This window comes from Amia ocellicauda, unplaced genomic scaffold, assembly GCF_036373705.1.
Source record: "Amia ocellicauda isolate fAmiCal2 unplaced genomic scaffold, fAmiCal2.hap1 HAP1_SCAFFOLD_36, whole genome shotgun sequence".
Classification (NCBI taxonomy): Eukaryota; Metazoa; Chordata; class Actinopteri; order Amiiformes; family Amiidae; genus Amia; species Amia ocellicauda.
The window spans coordinates 1-16,662 of NW_027102931.1; the positions used below are offsets into that span (position 1 = coordinate 1).

Consider the following 16,662-nt stretch of genomic DNA (forward strand, 5'->3'; position numbering starts at 1 on the left):
TTTCAAAGCATGCAGGGGAATAGGCACCCCACCCTGACACCTATAGAAGACTGGATAGGGAGATATAAATAGCAATGGGGAGACTCTTGTACTTGGTGTGGCTCTATCCATATAGTGGGGCCAGCAGGTGCAGCAATAGAAGCTCAGCCTGGGGAGACTGGATTTAGCATTTCCTCTCCATTTTGATAACTATCCATAATCATTTCTGCAAAATACTTCTATGATACCTATGTATGTTTTTTACTTGTACTATATTATACTATCAAGTATCAGTGTACACATACAATGTGACCTGTTACATTAATACAGAGGCCACGGAAGGCCAGATCACTAATAGCCACTGTCCCCTGATATTACACTTTTTTACAATCACTTTGGCACTCATTTCAGAACCTTGATGTCATTTTTCAAAACTCTAGACACTAAACTCACACCCGATGAACAAAATGCACATTTTTCAAAACTCTAACACTTTTTTACAATTGCTTGGATACAATACACATCAACCTCAGATCATTTGTTCATTGAACTAAAATGACACAACTTAACATCAAAGTATTACCATTTCAAAATGCAATTCACACATTACATCTGAGATCACTGTCTATTCATTTCATTACAAAGATCTAACTATCAATTGATACAGCTGCTCAAAATGATAAGTGACTGTTGCATTACTCTTAATGCATAATTTTATGGAAACTGACAAACAATATTCCATGTTTCGATCATGAAAGTTTCAGGATAATGAGATCCATTGACACCAATAACCGAGGAGCATGGTTTCTTAGGGTTACCATAGACTTGACTGTGTCTTCTTGTTTGTGAAGGAACAGGACTGTGTTTTCCTGTCTGGGTTCCCGCAGGCTTAAGTGGGTTTGACCTACTATTAGAAAAAAAAAAAAAAAGGAGTGCTAATTAATTGTTCAATATCTGATACGCCGGTGATAATATAAAATATCGTGTTTATAGTTTATAGAAGTTTATAGTGTTTATGGTAAATGAAGAAAAGTCATTAAGTTATATACAAGTTCTATAAATGCAAACATTGAAAAGCATGTTTGTTGTTATTCCTATATAGGATTTAGTATTATTTGTGTTTTCTTGTTTTTTGCTATGTTTTCTCCCCTGTCGTTTATTGTTATTTTGCGGGCTTGCACGCCTTGGTTGTTGTGTACAAAACGATACATAGAAAATGGGAAAACGTGTTACTGTGTGGGAACAGCTCTAGTAAGATGGGCGACCCGCCACTTAAAGGTACACATGTAAGGTACATGTATGATAACTATGGAGTGAAGCGGTGCGTTTGACTGGACAATAGGTGACAGAAAATTAAGGTTTCCAGAAGATGGGACTTTTGATTCAGATAGACTTGAGCACCTAAAAACGGTTTTGCAAAATAGGAATACAAAGCATTAAGAAATGAGAAACCAAAGCTAGCTATCTTAAAACATTTGTTAGAGAAAAGAAAGAAAAGACAACAGGCATAATTCAATCTGAATGCCCCGAAGACAAATTAAAAATATATATATATATATGTTTTTCAGTATAAATGACAGTCCTCAAGATACTGAAGGAAAATTACTAGATAAGTAATAAATAAGGGTAGTTTGAGACACTGCAGGTCAATATAACATGCCAACCAAAACCATGGTATCTGAATTTACTATGGATATAAATTAATATGTGTCTCTTTGTATGTTTGTACGTTTTCAGTTTGCGCAAGGTAAATGTCCATATTTTGACTTTTTCATGTACTGTATAGTCCAGAATATGACTAAGAGAGTCATAAGTCACAAATAGTTACAGAATGATAGCTAAAAAACGCCAGTTAAATATGTTGTAATAACAGACCTACAAGAAAGTCAGCATTTAACTGTACACAGAATGCTATTGCAAACAGAAATAATAATACAAAATTAAGTTATTTAAATAGGTCTTACGAATACAGAAGTTAAAAGTAACATGTTAGAAATGGAATTAGAGCCAAATTTAGAAATAGGAATCCGAGGCAACCACAAACATTCGGTGAAGGTTTCTTACATATTGATAAATAGATAACCAGATACTCCAGGAAATTAACGATGTGCTCATTTGGAAGCTATGAGTTCCACAATGAAAAGAGTTTTTAAATCCCTAGTAATAGATCCCTAAATACAATGTGTAGGTAAGAAATTAACTATTGATCAGTTCAATCTGGATTCGGGAACAGTTCTTCTGAACCTGTACTGGTGTAGATTGGACTTCAATAGGAGGAAGTGACACAATAAAGACATGAGCCGCGCAGGAGGACAGTCTTAGTGCCCACGCAGGTTCTTAGTTGGGGAAATCATTGACTGGACACATTTTTTGAAAATGTGCTTTCCTGAAGTACCTGGACATCATTATTGAGATCAATGAAAAGGCTTATTTTCCAAAGATTAAATACATTCATTAACTACAATAATGTAGTGAAATGTATATAAATAGTAATAATACAAATCGATCAAATATAACTTGCATTTTCTTGTAAGAAATTAGGAATAGGAGAAAGAACAGCTGTTGGGATGCAGTGCGATGTTATCCAAAATTGAAAGCGGTTGAGAAAGGAGAGTTTGTTCTGTGTGAGACAAATGTACTGCCACGAGAGACTCTGATGGTGATTGACTGGAATATGAGGGAAAATAATGAAGTTACTACAGGTATAACTAAAGGTGTAACATAACTAATTTAATGAAACATAGTCATGGCAAGTTATAAAACTGTTTGGAAATAGTCCTTTCACAAACAGAAATACCCTATCAATTAGGAAGAGGGGGGCAGGGGGCAAGGGCCGTATGTGCTCCTCTGCTCCCCCTGTTCGCCTGAGCAGACAAGCAGCCTGAGATGAGAGAGAGAGAGAGAGAGAGAGAGAGAGAGAGAGAGAGAGAGAGAGAAGTCAGAGACAAGGCAGAGACTGTAAGTACGTGTAAGGGTTCATAACTTATTACAAACAGAGCAAGAGTGTAATGAATGGTAATTTACACTGCTTGTATTAATAATGATAATAATATTGATGTTGATACAGACGAATACATCACATACTAGATGACAACCGCATAAAACTAATAATAATGAAAATAGGAATAATAGGAGTATGGAAATAATTTCAAATTATGGTTTATTGGTAAAAAATGAATTGAGAAACAAAGATTAATAACTGCCATCATTTACCCAACTACTATTAACTATGGTGTTGAAGGAGCTGCTGTAATAGTTATTGTAATGGTCTCAGGTATTTAAGTTAGATAAAAGGACAAAGATAAGCACATTGTTTTGAAACTTTGACAACTCCACACAAAAAGAGTATCTACACTAGGAAGTAAAGCTGATTCAATAAACACAGGAGATATGATGCTGCTGACGACAGCTGAGTGCTGTACTGAAATAATTTGATAAATGAGATAAATTGGAATCAAGATTATTATTATTTTGAATTTTCCCTTTACTAGAAACCTTATAGATTGTGCGAATGTCAACTAATGTGATAGAGATGCCTTTTATAAGGACGATCTCTGATGTTGTGTGAACCACACATTGTGTCTTCAGACTGATTTATTCCACATGGCAGATATGCATATTATGAATCGTGTCCTGAAGGAACCGATGTCTGACCCATATGGAGAAGATGCTGGTGTTCTTGTTGAGACACAGTAGGCCGAGGGCGCGGCTTTAAAGACAGCCTCACAGCAACTTGAACAGACCAATGCTGAGGTCCACTACGCTGAAGTGATGCTTGACTCAGTGGAGAAATAAGTTAAAATACTATAATTAAAGGTTTTCCAGATTATAGGAATCTACAATATATTGTGAAACTGCTCAGATGACGTCCGCAGTAGCACATATTCTTCTATTGATAGTTTAATTTATAATGTACTATTAGTGGAGATGTCACATTATTCAAATGAATAGAATGACAGCCATGAAGTCAGAATCAGTCCATTGCCCTTCACTTAAGATTTGTACAATGTATAATGTTTATAAATCAAAACGCAACAAATATATGTACAATACAGTTTACAAACTGAATTTGTAAAAAAGAATGTTTTGCTGACTTTTGTATTCTCTTTGAAGCAACAAAATGTATGTGTTATGTATGTCGTAACTAGGGTTTGACTTTTATGACCTGGGGCTGGATGAAATTTAATTTGAGATGCACTGTAAAAGCTCCAGGAAATTGCAACTGGCCACTGCACCTTCCATAAGAGAGCTCAAACATTTGCTAATGCATTGGTTGCCTCACAGGCACTCTTTCCCTGGTTTGCCCATGTGGCGCATGGTGTTGGCCACACGGGCAAAGGGGGGATGTGTGCATCAGTCTTTTAAATTGGTTTGCCCCAGGTTTTATAGTAACAGCTTAGCAATATTGTAGAACTTGCCACATTTGTCAAGCTCATAATCCTGCAATATGCAAATAGATTGTGTTCAAAAGCTTAAATGTTGTGGATATGAATATATACTTGTAATAATATATAGGTGTTCTAAATGGGTTGAAGCCTATCCCGTAGGAAGGCTGAAGTAGTAAAAGTAGCAAAAATACAGTTAAGGGATGTTATATGTAGATTTCGCATTCCAGGGAAATTTCCAGTGATAGGAACACTCACTTCACTGGGACAATAGTGCAGGAACTATGCAAAGCCCTGCGAGGTAAACAACATTTTCACTGCCCCATCAGGCTCAGTCAGCTGGAGCAGTGGAGAAACAAAATGGGATATTAAAGAATAAGCTGTCTAATATATGCAAACAAACAGGACTCAAACGTCCAGATCCCCTTCCTATAGTCCTAATGACAATGAAATCGTCAGCAAATTGAGAAAAACAGGTCTTTCTCCGTGTGAGATTATTATGGGATGACTTATGAGACTCTCCATCACTCCTCCATTGTCTGTAAGGGAAATGGACATCCACTTGATGGATGATGCTATGTTGTCTTTTTGTATGGGACTAACACGTGCTTTCGAAGCTGTCCATTCACAGATGAAAGCTGCCCAGACTGAACCATCCCAGCAGGTTTACCACCCCTTCCAGCAAGGTGACTGTGTATATCAAAGCACACAAGAGAAAGTCCTCCCAACAGCCCAGGTGGACAGGGCCCTACCAGGTGCTCCTGACCACCCACACAGCTGTAAAGTGCCTAGGAACGACGACATGGATCCACTCCTCACACTGCATACTTGCCAATCGAGGCGATCAGCACAACCCTGGTGGAGAACAGAGGGATAAAGGAATTGTTCTTCCACATCAGATTTGACATTACTGTATGTATGCAGGCCCTTGTAATTGCTTTTCCAATACTGCCAACTGGTTATTGATGATTGATTTCACATTGTGGTACGAGTATCGAGTGAAATGCGTGCTATCAACCTCAACAACACAGCGATAACATGGAGCCGGCAGGTGATCCAGGTCACAATAGAGGTCAAGCAGTGGGAGGAGGAAGACGTGGTGGTCAAAGGTGTAGCGTAAGGTACACTTATAAAATTCAATTAAAGAAGTGAATTTATAGTATCACCTTATCACGGATCCTGGAATCTTGTAGAACTCAATTTCTGTAATAATTGGACGCAGACACCAATTCCAAAGATATAAATTGTCAAATTTATTCAAAAACAAAGACTAAATGTAGCACTGCACTAATTATACAAAAGGGAAAAACTAATTAAAATTCAACTCTAGATCAACAAATCAAAGACAAATCACTTCCGTGACCAAATCAAAGACCATGGGATTGCATATGATAACACACAAATCATTAAACAAAAAAGGTTATAAACACATTGACTACAATACCGGTTAGTAAGACGAAGGTGAGTCTCTCATTAGTATTGTTAGTCAGACATTCAATAACTACGCAGGTTAGTATTTATGTCAGGTAACTTCTCGTTATATATATATCAGTCTCATTAACGTTTAGGTGGAGAGAAAGATCCTATCATTACTTGTTACCACAATTTCCCTTAACTGATTATTATTCAATGATTAAGGATAGGCAGGGCCACCTATAATCTGGTGTCTATTAACTTGTGTCAATTTCAGACTAAACAGTTAAACAGGAATGAGAAGATATTTCTCGGCGTTGACAGATTTTATTTCTAAAATTATCAACAAAACAGTTGAATGCAACACACATTTATATTTAAGAAAACTAAATGATATTACACATTCTAGAGTTATGAATCACAGATTAACATTTCTAATTGATTTCTCAAATGTCATGAATCACAAACTCCAAACTGTTAAACTTATGTGAACTTCGTCACAGAGAGGCCTCTCTGGCTTCGGGCTCAGATAACAGCACACGGCACGAGGTCCGTGTGGTTTGGAACAAAGGCAGTCCGGTTCGGCTTTGTCCAAGAACTTCCACTCAGTCGATGCACCTGGAAGTTGGGGTTTCGCGAATGTAGAGTCTTTTCCAAACAGATTTTCCACTGGTTTGAAGGCTCCAAGGTTGTGCACAAAATCTTCTTTGTAAGCAGGGTTCCACCGTAGTTACTTGAAGACAAAGTCTTTGAGGAAAGCAGGGCCCTGTTCGTTCCAAGGGTCAAGTTTCTTAAGACTCAAATAGCTATTTAAATGACTTTCGTATTCAGTCGACTTAGTCAATTGTCCAGCTGGATGGCTGGGCACAGGCGGGCAGCGCAGTCTGTAAAGTTCTTTATTTAATAAAGTCCTTTAAAAGAATTCTTCGTACGGCTCAATCTCCTTCTCCCAGTTTAACCCTTCTGTTGCTGGTAAAGACTTAGTTGGTTTCTGGTTCCGGTTCTGGCAACAGAGATACAAGTTGAGCTGTGGCAGCGAGTTACTGGTTTAGGTGAGAGAGAGAGAGAGATGCCGTGCGTTACCCTTTATACGCCTGTCAGATCAATAGGTGATTGGTTCTTTAGTTTGTGAGATTGGATTTCGGCTTCAGCCCCCAGTGTCCTATTGGAGGGGGGCTTGATTTATGACTGATGTCAATCCATGCCATCTTTTGGAAATGCCGGTTGGCACGGGTTCGTAGCTCTGTGTCGGGATTTCGGCTCTCGTCCATTTCAAAGAGTTTTTATTTCCTACAGGCCCCCTTCCCCAGACATCTCACAGCAGGGATTCCAAGCTATTTGGCCCATTCTCGGTGCCATCCTCCCAAGACTGTCACTTTGATGTAAACCAGTTCACATGCTGATGAGTTAAGGAAATCTGATAAATTTGGGGGGGAGAGGTCTTCTTTAGATCAGTGCTTCAGCTCAGAGCTAAAATGCTCTTATCAGAATACACCCAACATAACGCTACACTGGTTAATTCTGTTCTGGGAAAAACACAATCCTGCAGGTTTAATAAGTCTCTCTACACATCAGTCCCTGAGTACCTTCAACCAATGGTCATTTTGACCAATTAAGCCCAAGAATTGAGTCAATTAAGTTGTCATGGACTACCCAGTGAAGACGTGAACTCACGACTAGGTCACACTGTGAGCTCACCAGAGCAGACATTACACTGAGCTCACTGTGAGCTCACTTAGCGCTTTTCCAGCGACATGGTGCCGGTGCTGGAGCCGGAGCTGCTGCTCGGCCTGGGATCCAGCTGATCTTTTTTGAACCGGCCCGCTTTTCCACCGGTTTTGACGTCACTGGATGTGGGCGTTCCCAAGCATGGAGTAGAAGTGGAGAAACACAGCAATAGTAATCAGCACCGAGGCGACTGCGTCTTTAAACCCCATTTAACATCACAATCAAACTCATTCCGCGTCTATGGCAAATCGTAACCCTAATGTTACAAATGTTCCCTAAACACTTATTTTGCAGGATCAATAAAAAATTATTAGGATTTTTTAAACTTTTACTGACACACATAGTTAATAGCAATGTGTTATAACTTTACCGAAAATAATAATCTGTATATCTTTAATTGTTTAGACGTTATTAAGATATAATGCATCTTTCACATAGGGAACATTTGTAACATGTTAGGAAAAACAAACAAATGATTTGAAAATATTCATAATCATACAATTTGTCAGGCTTCATAAGAATGGTATTTATAACATACTCTGTAAAAATCAAGCAAATAGCATTTGTGGTTCACGAGAAAATATATATATATAATCAAAGCTATCAGACTATAGCAGCCGGTGTATGAAGACACATACGATTATACAGCATTATTTGGCAGCTTCGCAAGACCTAATTTGAAACGTTGTTGGTAAGTTAGATAATTAGTGGGGACCCTCTATTTGCAGTTCTTCCCCTCCATAATTGCTAAAATAAAGTTTTACTGACATTTTATTGACCCTACCACTGCATAGGGCACATCTGTAACATGAACGCTACTGAATGGCACATACATTGAAAACTACGGAGAACTGAGACAAATCCACTTTACACTTCATAAATAATCTTAAAACGTTTCCAACCAAGGCAACACCCACTTGAAATACGTTCATTCTCATTTTTGGTAAACAAAAAGAGAGATTGTTACATATGTTCCCTATGATGCATCTACAGAGAGAGAGAGACAGACAGACACTAACTCTCTCTCTCTCTCTCTCTCTCTCTCTCTCTCTCTCTCTCAGCTGGGAGTGTGTGGGAGGGGTCTGCAGTGAGCGGGAGTGCTGCTGAGAGCTCTGTCCTTTGGCTGCGTTTTTTTGTTGCTTTACTTTTTTCAGTTTGTTTATTTTGTCTTCTGTTTTCAGTGCTTTTCTTATTGTGGGGGAACAGGGGAGGGGAGGGGGGAGTACCGGTAGTTCACATAATTCACATAATAAAGTGAATCTGTGACACCCATAATTCAATTACATTCTTATTATCAACTATAACTATGAATATAACTGATAATGTAGCATCATTAGATTGTTTACAACCAATATTTGTTTTCAATATATATATTTTTACCTTGTCTTTGTAATATTGTAGACCAAGAGTGTTATACCTGTTTTGGTGATTCTTTGTCAGATTCAGAACAATTTGCTGTGGGGCTGTCAGAACCACTTGATGGTGACACACTTTTGTCTTCATTGCTGATAAATGTGGCTTTTGTTACAATTTTTTTCAGATTGTCCAAAAGGTCTGGAATCTCTGGAGAAAAAAACCTTAGTATTAAATGATAATCATTTCTAGTAATATATTTAATGCAAAGTGAAAACAAAACCATCAATGCCTGCAATTATACTTGAGAGACTTGCTCTATGTTATTGGCAAACTGACCTTTTTGTGGGTCATTAACATTAGCTACAAAAAAAATAAAAAAGATAAAATACAAGAATTTCCAGGTCTAATGTAATGCATATAGTCATTAATGTAGGATTATGAAGTTATGTTGAAAAACTTTATTTAATAATCAGTATTATTAAACTATTAGACAGTGCACATTAAGAGTCTGTATTGTGGTTCTAGATTACTTCAGTATGATCAACTATAATACATTACTCTGGAATCTAAATTACTGAAGAATAACATTTATCAAGGTAAGGAATTATTTGCTATAAATAAAAAAACTTACCATCAACCATACGGTTTCGAAGACATTGGTTTTCATTTTTAAGTCTTGTGTTTTCCTTTTCGAGCTGCTTAACGTTTTGCTGTAGCTCAACTTCACTGGACTCTTTAAATGTCTGTAGAATATGACGGGATCTAATTCTTGAAGCTCCATCGGTTTTCTTTCTTATTTTGTGCTGTATTCAGAGAGGAAAAGAGTTTAAAATGAAAATATATATATATATGAATATGATTAAAAAAAAACAATCCTGCAATACATTTATTTAATATTTGCAGTAATTATCTCACCGGTAACTGTGGTTCATCAAGGTCACTATCATCTGAAATTTGAAGTTTTTTGTTTGGTTTAGGTACTCTCTTCATTTTAGGACAGGGCATTTTTGTTAGGTCATTAAGTTTTCTTCTTAGTTCGCCTTCTTTTCCTAAAATAAAAATAAAATAAATAAAACCCTGCATTATGTCCACAGATATTTGGGGATTATATTTATTTGTCATAAAAATACTGTGCTTTGACCATACAAATTAAGATGAACAGCCAACACTGAATCAAAACTGAAGTTAAATTATATCTGGTTTAATTTATTTTGTGATTTGGGGGATTTTATTGTAAAGCACAACACACAATAAATCGTTCTTACAAATGCCAGTCATGTATGACGAGTTTTTAGCGCCCTCACCACCACCTACCATGTTATAAGAGTATGTTAGAAGTACAACACATTAATAACTTAAACATTCATTTCAAATATACTGTGATTGTATATATCAAATAGCATGTAAAGACTTTAATGTTTTTTTTTTTTAAATAAACATTGTTACCAGTCATAATGATCTGCGCTTCATGGACAGGCCATCCACCTTTTGGAGGTTTGTTCGTGTCTCTCCACTCTGCTCTGAAGTTTCGAGTCGTCTCTTCGTCATCATCAGCAATGCTGAATAAATCAAAATTGCGAAAGCAAGCAGTGGGAATCACGCTGTAAGAGTCTTTGTCGACCCCGCTTTCCCACTTCACCAACGCGTGCATCACCGCCATACTACCTTCACCTTCTCGTCCGTTTTTTCTGCGCGTTTTTCCCCCGACAAGTCACGGCACAAAAAACAGTCCCGCTCTGCATTCTGGTACTTGGCGTTCTTAATAACACCAACAGGGTGTAATCGCATAGACCACTCGAGTATAAAGTACTACATATCCCATCTGTTACAGTTTTTTTTCTTCTTCTGAAACTGCAAGCGCACTACATAAAGTTTGGCAAATGAAGAAATTTGGATGATGAGTTTACAATCTTATAAACAGTATTTAAGTAAACCTAGATATGCAATTCCAAAAAGAACAGCATCGAGATGGAGAAACAGGATAAAAAAATAATAATACAATGTTTATACTTTTTGTATTTTAATTACAGTATGTAATTATTGCCTTTTGATTTACATTTACAGAAAAAGAACGGCGGCAAACGTGGACTACCCAACAAGAAGCAACAAAGTTACTAAAATATCAGATTCTCAGGTAAGCTTCATGCAGCCATACATGTATAATTATAAAATCAATCCAAAAAATAGACCTTGTTTACCCTACAACTGATTTGAGTGTTAATTCTATTTAAGATATAAAAAAATATTTTGTTTTCTGAACTAATAATCTGTGAACATTCTATTATCTCTATAATTTTAATTAATACATTTATTTTATTATTGGTGGAACATTATATTTTTCAGCTCAGATGATTTCACGTACCATCATTTTTTCTGTTAATAAATGTGCAAAAACAAATCAGATGGATAGGCCCCTACATATGAACATTAAGTTAAAGGCCTAGAGTGAGTGTTCTTCACTTCCAGTCATGGCGGGCCACAATCCAGCTCTTTGTAACTCATCAACAACCAAAGACCTGGGAAAAGGGTTAAATGGCTTCAGTTAAGCCAATTAGGTAATTAAGAGCTCAACTGGAAAAAAAACAGCAGGCATAGGGGTACTTTAGGACCACAGTCACTGATATAACCTACAATGTTGTTGTAATGAAAATCAGCAGACAGTGGGCCTCCTCCAGGACTAAGGTTGAGAAGCACTGGTCTTGAAGACCACAATAACAATCGACCTCAAGGGCTAGGGATATTCGAGGTGATGCTAAACCAGTCCTGAATGTTTAAATATAATGTTATTTTCTTGTAGTGTGCCGTTGCTGTTAATGCAACCAGTTATATTGAGCCATCAAATACAGAAGCTGACGAAAGACATCAACATGTAAATTTAGTTGTAAATTTAAAGTGTGTGTGAAAAGTATTTTGTATATGGAGATTAACCCATAGTTTCACAGATAAATTGTGGACCAGTGATATTCAGGATCTTCAAAACAAGTCCTGAATGCTCAAACTTAACACTTCTTTTTTTAGAGTGTCGTTGCTGTCAATCCAGCCAGTGATGTGGAGCCATCAGATACAGAAGCTGATGAAAAACAACATGTAAATTTCCTAAATTAATATGGTGCATCAAAATACTTATTTAGCACTTTCAACTGTTTCTTTGTGATTCCTAAAATTACTTTACAGGCTGGGGCTGGGGGAAGACACTGCGCCCGCCTGGAGAAGCCTGTACAAGCCCCCCTCAATAAGAGAGCTGGCAATCTGCAGTGGAGGGTGTTACACACCATTATTGCTGTCAATTCTTTTATTACTGTTCTTAACCCTGCTGTGTCCGACGCCTGCCCATTCTGTGCTCAGAGAGAGACCGTGTTTCACTGTTTCAGCACTTGCTCTCGGTTGTCACCCATTTTTAGTCTTTTAACTCGTCTTTTTACTGATCTTAACCTGATTTTTAACACAAAGGTTTTTATTTTAGGGGCGCGATACACCAGAAAGACCAAACATGTGGACCAGCTGGTAAACTTCTTGCTGGGCCAGGCTAAAATGGCCGTCTATAAGACTAGGAAGAACAGAGTGTGTGGGGAGGGCAGTGAGGATGCAGTGAGAGTGTTTGCCATGCTGGTCAAGTGCAGAGTCAGACTAGAGTTTAACTATTACAGGCTGATGAATGATTTGGAGAGTTTTGAACAGGTCTGGTGTATTAATGATGCCCTTTGTGAATTGTATGACGGGGAGTTGGTTTTTATTATGTAATTCATTTATAGGGTTTAGTATTTGATGGTTGTTTTGTTGTGTGTATTGGGTTGCTTTCTTTAAAAGTGTACAGATCAGTGGCGGAGTTAATGCTTGTTGGGGGGAGACAAACAAAGGGGAACACTATTTTTTATTTATTTATTTATTTTCTTTTGTATGAATTATTGCGTGTTGCAAACAGGCAATGAAGTCTGATAAAAGTCAAAAAGTCTCTCTCTCTCTCACACACACACACACAGCCAGCAAGACACACAGAGCCAGCCAGCTCAGCGATGACATCACAAACATCTCTCTCAGGTGACTCCTATGACATCACAGAGCACGTACATTCCGTTGCTTGCCGTCTGTCAACCACTCAGTCACTGCCAGCCAGACTGGCTGGCTGACTGGATGGTGGGGCTGCTTGCTGCTGCTGCGTACCTTAGCAAGCTTATTTGCTTGACCGGCCTTCCTCCTCCGCCCACATGCCCACCTATGTCCGATCTGCTGTTCACCTGGATCACAGCTCCGCCCCAACAAGGCAGAGCCTCCCAAGAATGGTACAAACTCACCCACGATCCCCTCCACGGAAAGCTATAGCAAAAGGCAAAAGCATTATACGTAATGAAGAGGAACCCGAGTCCAAGACGCATCCGACCAGCCATACATATTTGTGTGTATTAAAGATCACATTTTATTACATTTAGATTTTCTGTACTTTATTACATCTTTTTGTGATTTTTAAATGTATTGTTTCTTTTCCTTATATATGTATGTATGTATGTGTGTGTGTGTCTGTGTGAAAGTGTATGTGTTTGTGTGTCTCTGTGTGAAAGTGAGTGTGTGTGTGTGTGTCTGTAAGTGTGTGTGTCTGTCTCTGTGTTTGTGTGTCTGTCTCTGTGTGAAAGTGAGTGTGTGTGCATGTGTCTGTCTGTGAAAGTGTGTGTGTGTGTGTGGGTGTGACAGTGTGTATGAGTGTCTGTCTGTCATGTAACTCGCACATCTGTGAGGGCACCATTTTTGCAGAAAGAGATGTACACATTTTGGAGCAACATATGCTGCCATCCAGACATCGTCTTTTCCAGGGACGTCCCTGCATTTTTCAGCAGGATAACGCCAAACCACATTCTGCCCAGATTACAAGCGCATGGTTGCGTAGGCAGAGAGTGCGGGTGCTAGCATGGCCTGCCTGCAGTCCTGACCTGTCTCCGAATTGAGAATGTGTGGCGCACTATGAAGTGCAAATTAAGACAACGAAGGCCCTGTGCAGTTGCGCAGCTGAGGAAATGCATAATGGATGAATGGGGGAAAATCCCGCTTGCTAAACTTAACCAAGTGGTGTCTTCAGTGCCCAAGTGCTTAATAAGTGTTATTAAAAGAAAAGGTGATGTTACATAGTGGTAAATAGTCGACTGTCCCAACTTTCTTGGTTTCTTTTCACTGCTAATGAGATGCTGTTAAGTGAGTTTTCAGGAGCTCTAATCGTATTGATGAATTCATGCAGCATTTGTAATTGAATTTCAAAAAGAAATCCTTGCTGTCTGGCCTGTGTGTATGAGATGTACTCTGTCAATCTTTGGCTAACAACTGAAACATTGGTAGAACAGAAATGGCAACATAAAAAAGAAAAGTACATTTTAAAAGAGCACATTAAATAGGATGAATATACAGTTTTTTACAATCACTTTGTCACTCATTTCAGAACCTTGATGTCATTTTTCAAAACTCTAGACACAAAACTCAAAACGGTCATCACTTGTAACACTGCACAATACAATGTTTTGAACATTGGACAGCCTTTCATATCTTTAAAGAAACCTTGCACTTGCAGACTTGTTGGTTCAAATAACTAATTTATCATGAAATACCATAGTAACATAGTAACACAGAAGATACCGATAGTTTCACTGTGTAGTTGTTCGTACAATCATTAAATATTGTAGTACAAAATATGTGATACATGTTTCATTATGGTACTACACATAAATACATCACTGTAAAAGGACTAGTAGAGAGAATACTACAGACACAGTGGAATCATTGAACAAAATCTGAAATGTATTGATGCAATACAATCAAATCACACCATAGGTTTCTTTGAATCCATGCAACAATAATTAGCTACAAAAAAGAACAAAACTACAGTAAAATGTCAACTGCAGTGTTCCTCACCTGGCTTAGTGTAAAAAGCAAAACAAAGGATTGATTACTGTACTTCTAAATTTCCATCAGCCCTGTGTTCAGGTTCAGGTTCTCACAACCATTTTTCACAAGAGGCATCTTGAAACTGAACATACCTGAACATACTCAGTCATCAGCTGCTTCACTCTGTCTGCATTTCTTTCAAAAGGCACACTATACTCTGTGCTACACATTGGTATGCAGTATACAGTCATTTGACAATTGAGAGTAGCCTAATGTTTAGTGCATGCTGAAGACTTGCTGCTTCTCAGTACGGAAATTTCTGATGATTGAGGCCACAGTTGATCCTGAGTTGATTCTGAGGTTTGATTGAATCATTGTAGCTGCCTCAGTCATGGTCATGCCATGATTTACAACATGCTCTACAACTATTTCTCGGATTTCACTGGACACTATTTGCTGTTGCTGCCGCTGTCTGGTCCGTGGCCTTGTCCTCTACCACGTTCCCCCAACACCTCTCAAATGAGGCCCATGGCTGCCTCTCTGGTGAGGCCTAAGCCCTCCTCTATGACGAGGCCCACGACCACCTCTCAGAAGGGGTGCATGTCCCCTTCCATTCCTTTGACCACCACGTCTTCCTCCTCCCACTGCTTGACCTCTATTGTGACCTGGATGACTTGCCGGCTCCATGTTATCACTGTGTTGCTGGGGTGGATAGCACTCATTTCACTCGATACTCGTACCACAATGTGAAATCAATCATCAATAACCAGTTGGCAGTATTGGAAAAGCAATTACAAGGGCCTGCATACATACAGTAATGTCAAATCTGATGTGGAAGAACAATCATCTTCAACCAGGTTGGAGCGTTAGTTGCAATGCCTTTAATACACGCAGCGTGGAGAGGAACAGTGACTCAAGTAGATCCCAAAGTCGCTCTGCCTTCATTTTAACAGTCAGAGCTTTTATACACAAAAATCAAAGAGCTGGTTATAATCAGAAAGTCATTACTATGTTATCTTAAAAGTTAGCTAAGCAGAATTTATATCATTATAGGACAGAGTTCATAGATCAACACATGGATTAGGGAGCAGGCACTTCAATCATACTGTTTGACATTGTCTCCAAGATTCTCATCGTAAATAACAAACAGAAATCAAACTACCTTCTGGCCTGACCTTCTAGCTTGACCTTATCTTTCTTAAGTATACAAGAGAGAAAAACAGGTATTAGAGAAAAAATGTCTAACTTTCCTTCCACACTGCACACATGGTGTGGAAAAATGCTACATGATGATGAATGATGATGAAATATTACATCCATAGATAATGTAGTCCAACTGGTTCATGCTCCTCGTTTATTGATGTCAATGGATCTCATTATCCTGAAACTTTCATGATCGAAACATGGAATATTGTTTGTCAGTTTCCATAAAATTATGCATTAAGAGTAATGCAACAGTCACTTATCATTTTGAGCAGCTGTATCAATTGATAGTTAGATCTTTGTAATGAAATGAATAGACAGTGATCTCAGATGTAATGTGTGAATTGCATTTTGAAATGGTAATACTTTGATGTTAAGTTGTGTCATTTTAGTTCAATGAACAAATGATCTGAGGTTGATGTGTATTGTATCCAAGCAATTGTAAAAAAGTGTTAGAGTTTTGAAAAATGTGCATTTTGATCATCGGGTGTGAGTTTAGTGTCAAGAGTTTTGAAAAATGACATCAAGGTTCTGAAATGAGTGCCAAAGTGATTGTAAAAAAGTGTAATATCAGGGGACAGTGGCTATTAGTGATCTGGCCTTCCGTGGCCTCTGTATTAATGTAACAGGTCACATTGTATGTGTACACTGATACTTGATAGTATAATATAGTACAAGTAAAAAACATACATAGGTATCATAGAAGTATTTTGCAGAAATGATTATGGATAGT

General features: G+C 38.1%; 1 non-coding gene across 1 annotated transcript; it reads right to left on the reverse strand.

The window, feature by feature from the left end:
- Positions 1-13,110: 13,110 nt before the first annotated feature.
- On the reverse strand, positions 13,111-13,225 carry LOC136733265 (U5 spliceosomal RNA). Its single transcript, XR_010810158.1, has one exon. It is a non-coding gene; the product is annotated as a U5 spliceosomal RNA (small nuclear RNA).
- Between the last annotated feature and the right edge of the window lie 3,437 nt (positions 13,226-16,662).